Source organism: Leptonychotes weddellii, chromosome 2 (assembly GCF_054177405.1).
Source record: "Leptonychotes weddellii isolate Sample4059 chromosome 2, ASM5417740v2, whole genome shotgun sequence".
Taxonomy (NCBI): Eukaryota; Metazoa; Chordata; class Mammalia; order Carnivora; family Phocidae; genus Leptonychotes; species Leptonychotes weddellii.
This window is the reverse complement of record NC_138370.1, coordinates 148,071,893-148,079,240: the sequence shown is the minus strand read 5'-3', so window position 1 is coordinate 148,079,240 and position 7,348 is coordinate 148,071,893.

Genomic DNA, 7,348 nt, shown 5'->3' with positions numbered 1-7,348 from the left:
AAGGACTTGCCCGAAGTTACATGCTCAGTTTACATTTAACACAGGCAGCGTTAAAACTGATATTTCCTGATTCTCTACCAACGGAATTCTAATTTCAAAGGATCTTAGGGCAGGAATAAACCTTTAGACCCCATTTGCTTTAGCCCTTCGCATTAGACTCTGTCATTATTCCCATTTAAAAGGCAAGACATCTGGAGCCAAGGGAAATAAATGACTTTTCCAAGGTTACATGACTATTGTAAAGCAAGTAAGGATTTCATTCTTAGACCACTCTATCTCTAGTTTTTATTATTTATTTAAAGATTTCATTTTTGGGACACCTGGGTGGCTCAGTCGGTTAAGCGTCTGCCTTTGCCTCGGGTCATGATCCCAGGGTCCTGGGATTGAGTCCCGCATCGGGCTCCCTGCTCAGTGGGGAGCCTGCTTCTCCCTCTGCCTGCCCCTTCCCCTGTTGGTGCATGCGGTCTCTCTCTCTGACAAATAAATAAATAAAATCTTTAAAAATAAAAAAAATTAAAAATTTCATTTTTAAGTGCTTTCTACACCGAACTGTGGTGTCTAAATGGGGTGTCTCTCGGGGGCGCCTGGGTGGCTCAGAGGGTTAAGCATCCAATTATTGATTTCTGCTCAGGTCATGATCTCAAGGTTGTGAGACTGAGTCCTCCATCAGGCTCTGTGCTGGTGAGGAGCCTGCTTAAGATTCTCTCTCTACCCCTCCCCCTCTGCCCCTCCCTCTCCTCTAAATAAATAAATAAATAAATAGGATGTCCCATCAATCCAATGGTGGCCCCCAAATGTGGGGTGATGATCTGGTGGAAGCCAGTGGCGTGGGAGGGGAAAGAACTCACTTGAGGCAGAGCAAGGGAGACAGAAGTTTAATGAATACACCATAAGGGAACCATGGGCAGGAAAGAAGAGGAGAGACTATCTGCCATGAGACAGTGGGTTGGGGGCTAGATTTAAAGGGGGAACGTGGGGTACCTGGGTGGCTCAGTCGGTTAAGCGTCTGCCTTCAGCTCAGATCATGATCTCAGGGTCCTGGGATCGAGCCTGCATCGGGCTCCTTCCTCAGAGGGGAGTCTACTTGTCCCTCTCCCTCTACCCCTCACCCCTGCTCATGTTCTCTCTGTCAAATAAATAAAATCCCTAAAAAAAATAAATAAATAAAAATAAAGGGGGAAAATAAGGAGGTATGGCAATGTATCGTAACTGTGGGTTGTAAATAGCCCATTCGTTAGTCAGGGCCTATGGATATTTTGAAGTGGGTCACCTGATGGGCCTGTCTGTATTCAGCCTGGGGGTCGCTATGCGCCCTTTCTACATTCCATCGCTCAACCCTGTTTACCTAAAAGTGGGGCTCGAACTCACAACCCCGAGATCAAGAGTCACACGCTCTACAGACTGAGCCAGCCAGGTGCCCCTTTGTCTCTAGTTTTTAATCTTTTTTATTCTGGTCTTTGTACAACTATGCAATCAATTATTCTTATTGAAGAGGTTAGCAAATGCTATTCAAAAAGAGATAAAAAATGGATGCAGGGATATTTCAGGAGTGACAAATTATTTAAACAGATGCGATGCTCTTGTTCCTAATTCATTATTTCATCCAACAAATATTTGAGCCCCTACTACGTGCCATGAATTGTTCTGAACACTGGGGATACAACAAAGAGTAAAACAAAGGCTCTCTGTCCTCCTGGAGCTTACATTCTAGTGTGGGAGACAGATTACAGCAAACAAACAAGTGTATTTTTGTGTGTTCAGTGTAACAGGTAATGTAAGTCCTGGAAAGAAAAATAAAACAGGGTGAGAAGCGAGTGACAGGCGGGGAACCCAGCTGTGTTAAATAAGATGTTCAGGTAAAGACAGTAAGATGCAATTTCAGCAGTGATCTGAGTGAATTAAGAGCAGGGACTGGAGGAAGAATGTTCTAGACCAGGGGGAACAGAAGTGCAATGGCCCTGAGGCAGTTCAGGGCGGGGCACATTCAACAGAATGCCCAGGGGCCCTGTGGTTGGAGTGGAGTAAGCTGGAAAGAGGAAGGAAAGGTCACACAGGGAGCTGGGGTCAGATCCTGATGGTGAGTGCTCTTCAAAACGCCTCCTTTTTAAACGGACGTGTCTTTTTTTTTTTTTTTTTAAGATTTTATTTATTTATTTGACAGAGAGAGACACAGCGAGAGAGGGAACACAAGCAGGGGGAGTGGGAGAGGGAGAAGCAGGCTCCCCGCAGAGCAGGGAGCCCGACGACGCGGGACTCGATCCCAGGACCCTGGGATCATGACCTGAGCTGAAGGCAGTCGCTTAACCAACTGAGCCACGCAGGCGCCCGGACATGTCTTTATAAAGCTAATATTTACAAAGCCAGGCCTTGGAGAGAGGGGTTTTATTGAAGGCGTTTGTGGATGTGTGTTTCAATATGTTAACAAGCACCACACAGGATTTGCTTGTTCTTCCCCCAACTGCTTCTTGCTGTTAGAATGTTAATCTGACTAAATCCTCAGCCTCAGATGTTTGGGAAATCAGCCACCTAGTGCTTGTGGCTGAAACAGGAGACCCACTAATACATCTCACGCAAGCAGGTAGCAGGAGGGCCACTCCCTCGGATCCAGATCATTGCAGAAACCCAAGCAATTGTTCAGCCAAAGTTTCAGGTTGGTTTCTAAAAGTAAGGATCTGACTCATCCTTTCCTCAGGCCGAGAGATCTTTATTCCTTTTCCCCCGCGGTCCCTGGTTGGTTAACTCATTTCCTTGCAGCCGTGTGGGCAGGTTGTCATAGGTGGTGTGGCCGTCGGGGAAAAAAGCCAACTGGGTCTGAAGTCAGACCTAAGTCAAAGCCTGCCCTCGCCACATTCGAGAGAGATCCTTTTAACCAGTTGACTTAACTTCGAGCTTCAGTCCTCCTGTGAAGGGGGGGCATTAATGCTGTCTTCGTTTTTCTACTGCTGCGTAACAAATTAGCACACACCTAGAGGATTGGAACAACCCCCATTTATTACCTCACAGTTGTGCAGGTCAGAAGTCCCAGATGGCGTAACAGGGTCAGAGTCTCAGGTGTTGAAGTCAGGTATCTGGGCTGTGTTGTTGCTGACAGTTCAGGGTCCTCTTCTTCTTTTTTGTTTTATTTTACCATTTGTTAAAATTATTTATTTATTTATTTATTTTAAATTTAAAAAAATTTTAAATTTACTCCCAGAAATTCTCTTTACTTACTTATTTATTTATTTATTTTAAATTTAAAAAAATTTTTAAATTTACTCCCAGAAATTCTCTTTACTTACTTATTTATTTATTTTAAATTTAAAAAAATTTTTAAATTTACTCCCAGAAATTCTCTTTACTTATTTATTTATTTATTTATTTATTTTAAATTAAAACAATTTTTTAAATTTACTCCCAGAAATTCTCTTTACTTACTTTTTTTTTTTTTTTTTAAGATTTTATTTATTTATTTGACAGAGAAAGACACAGCGAGAGAGGGAACACAAACGGGGAGTGGGAGAGGGAGAAGCAGACTCCCCGCCGAGCAGGGAGCCCGATGCGGGACTCGATTCCGGGACTCCAGGATCATGACCTGAGCCGAAGGCAGTCGCTTAACCGACTGAGCCACACAGGCGCCCTATTTATTTATTTTAAATAAAAAAAATTTTTTTAAATTTACTCCCAGAAATTCTCTTTACTTGAAAACTTTAAATCATGTGGTAGATGATTTTTTTTTAAATAATAAAAAAATTAAGTTCTAGCGTATGTACGGTTGTAAAGTATCAGGGTCCTCTTCTAAGTGCATTCCGGTTCTTGGCAGAATTCAGTTCCTTGCAGGTAGTTGTAAGACGGCGGTCCCTGTTGCCTTGCCCTGGATGTCAGCTGGGGATCGCTCCCAGCTCTTTCAGACTGCCCACATTCCTCTTCCCACGGCCCTTGCAGCTTCAGACCAGGACCTACACATCAGGTCTTTCCCACACGGGGAGTGTCTGGCACTTCTGCTCTCAGCCCCTTAAGGGTTATCCACTTTTCGGAGTTCATGTATGTAGATCGGGCCCACCCAGATAATCTCCATTTCTTAAGGCCACCTGTATAATGTACTACAATCGTCAGAGTGAAAGCGCAGCATATTCACAGGTGCCAGGGATTAGCACAAGACACCTTTGGGGCACCTTAAAATGTTTGCCTACGACAAATGCCTTCCTCAGAAAACTTCCTTGAGAATTAGCGATAATGTGTATGCGTAAAATGGTGGACAGTCTCGCCACTGTGGCACGTAAGGACCCTTTTGGAGGAGGGGACATAAGTTTCTCAGCTGAGTGAATCAAGTATAAGACAAGACTCTAAAGTGTCTATGGTAAATATCTATTATCATCTTTCTTATTTTTTTTAAGATTGTATTTATTTATTTGTCAGAGAGAGAGTGAGCACAAGCAGGGGGAGCAGCAGGATCCCCGAGTAGCAAGGAGCCCAATGTGGGGGCTCGATCCCAGGACCCTGGGATCCTGACCTGAGCCGAAGGCAGACCCCTAACTGACTGAGCCACCCAGGCGTCCCTCTTTCTCCTATTTATAAATGTGAACATAGTATTATGAACATAATAAGTGATCTCTGGGGGTTTTTTGTTTTTTGTTTGTTTGTTTTGTTTTTTAAGATTTTATTTATTTATTTGACAGAGAGATAGCGAGAGCAGGAACACAAGCGGGGGGAGTGGGAGAGGGAGAAGCAAGCCTCCTGCCGAGCAGGGAGCCCAATGTGAGACTCGATCCCAGGACCCTGGGATCATGACCCGAGCCGAAGGCAGACGCTTAACAACTGAGCCACCCAGGCGCCCTGGGGTTTTTTTGTTTTCAAGAGAGAGAGCACACAAGCTGGGGGGAGGTTATCAGTGAGGGACAGAGGGAGAGAGAGAGAATCTTAAGCAGTCTTCATGCTCATGTCAGAGCCTGACCCAGGATGTGGGGCTCGATCTCACAACCCTGAGATCATGACGTGAGCCGAAATCAAGAGTTGAATGCTTAATTGCCTGAGCCACCCAGGCGTCCTCAAGTGATCTCTTGTTTTAACTGGAGCATTGATCTGATGACTTGACTTAGAAAGTCTATTTGACCTAATTTAACACAGACAAAGATTGAGTGCCTCCTTTTTTTTCTGAGTTCATTACATCTCCCTGCCTTATCCACTTATTTTAGCAAAGCTGCCCCTTCCTCTCCCTTCTCACGTACTTTGGTGAGTTCATCATCGTAAGACTTTAAACTCAGACTTTTATAATATAGATACCCAGCTGAATTCTGGGAATTGGCTGAAATTCTGTCACCTTAGAATGGGGAAGGAATGGCCTCTGCATGTTACACCCACAATGAATTAATCTCAGATATGACTATTTTGGTTGACTATATTAAAGATTATCAAGGCCATGGTTTTCACATTCATGACATCACATAGTTTTCACACCATGACATCATGATTCACAACACAGCATCTATAAAAAGCATAAATCCTAGAGCCACACTGCTAGGGTTCAAGTCCTGTCTCTGACGCTTTCTGTGTGGCCTTGGGCAAGTTACGTAATCTCTCTGTGCTTAGTTTTCTCATCTATAGAGCATCTACTTCATAGGGTTGTTGTGAGGATTGAATTAAATATTTATAAAGTGCTCACAACAAGGACTGGTGGGGAGAAGTACCATATTAAGTGTTTGTTAAGCAAATACATTTGCCCCATCTCCACTTTCATCAGAGCTGCTAAGAAGTAGCAAAAAGTGAGTCACTTAAAGGCCTTTTTCTTCTTCCTTGGCCTAACCTACTCTCTTACAAGACTCGCATGGGTTTTTCAAATTGTGTTTTATTTGTTTATTTATTTACTGAATTAGCATTTGCATGTCCTATAAAACTTAAAAGGGTTAAAAAAGATAAACAATCAGAAGTAAGTTTTTCTCCTATCCTAGGTATCCAGATACTGAGCTCCCAGAAGTGGAGCTAGTCTCTTATATAACTTCCTGAGATCATCTGTACATAAACTATAGACATTTTTCACAGATATGTTTTTAACATAGATGATAATATTATAATCTGTTCAGAACCTTGCCACTCAGCAATGTCTCTTGGAGATCCTTCCATAGAGAGCTGCCTCATTCTTTTTATTGACTGCAGAGTATTCCACTGGGTAGGTGCACCATATTTATTCAACCAGCCCTCTGTTGTTGAACACTTCATTTTCAAACTTTTCTATTATAAATAATACTGTGATTAATACCTTTGTACATGTAATTTTGCACACCTATGAGGATATCTGTAGGATAAATTTCTAGAAGTGGAATTGCTTGGCTAAAAAGTGTGTGCAAAAAAAAAAGTATGTGCAGGGTTGACACCTATTGCCAAGTTTTCTTCCATGGAAGTTGTACCAATTTACATTCCTTCCAACAGTATGTGAGCGCCTGTTCTCCCACCTTTTCACCAGAAGAGTGTGTTATTCCAATGTTTTTATCTTTGCTATGGACTTTAAGCTTCTGGTATCAATATGGTCATTCACATTTACTAGCAAAGATAGCAGCAGAAATAAGCAGGGATGTTCTCATTCATAGTCATGGTAGTGCAGATAAATGGACCTCTGGAAACCAGGATTCTTTTTTTTTTTTAATTTTATTTTATTGTTAGTCACCATACGTACATTACATCAATGGTTTTTGATGTAGTGTTCCCATGATTCATTGTTTGCCTATAACACCCATTGCTCCATGCAATACATGCCCTCCTTAATACCCATCACCAGGCTAATCCATCCTCCACCCTCCTCCCCTCTAGAACCCTCAGTTTGTTTCTCAGAGTCCATAGTCTCTCATGGTTCATCTCCCACTGCTATTTCCCCCCCTTCATTTTTCCCTTCCAACTATCCTCTTCTTCTTCTTTTTTTTTTTTTTTAAAGATTTTATTTATTTATTTGAGAGAGAGAATGAGAGAGAGCACATGAGAGGGGGGAGGGTCAGAGGGAGAAGCAGACTCCCTGCCGAGCAGGGAGCCCGATGCGGGACTCGATCCAGGGACTCCAGGATCATGACCTGAGCCGAAGGCAGTCGCTTAACCAACCGCCCTTTTTTTTTTTTTTAACATATGATGTATTATTTGTTTCAGGGGTACAGGTCTGTGATTCGTCAGTCTTACACAATTCACAGCTCTCACCATAGCACATACCTTCCCCAATGTCCATCACCCAGCCACCCTATCCCTCCCACCCCCCTCCACTCCAGCAACCCTCAGTTTGTTTCCTGAGATTAAGAGTCTCTTATGGTTTGTCTCCCTCTCTGGTTTCATCTTGTTTCATTTTTTCCTCCCTTCTCCTATGCTCCTCTGTCTTGTTTCTCAAATTCCTCGT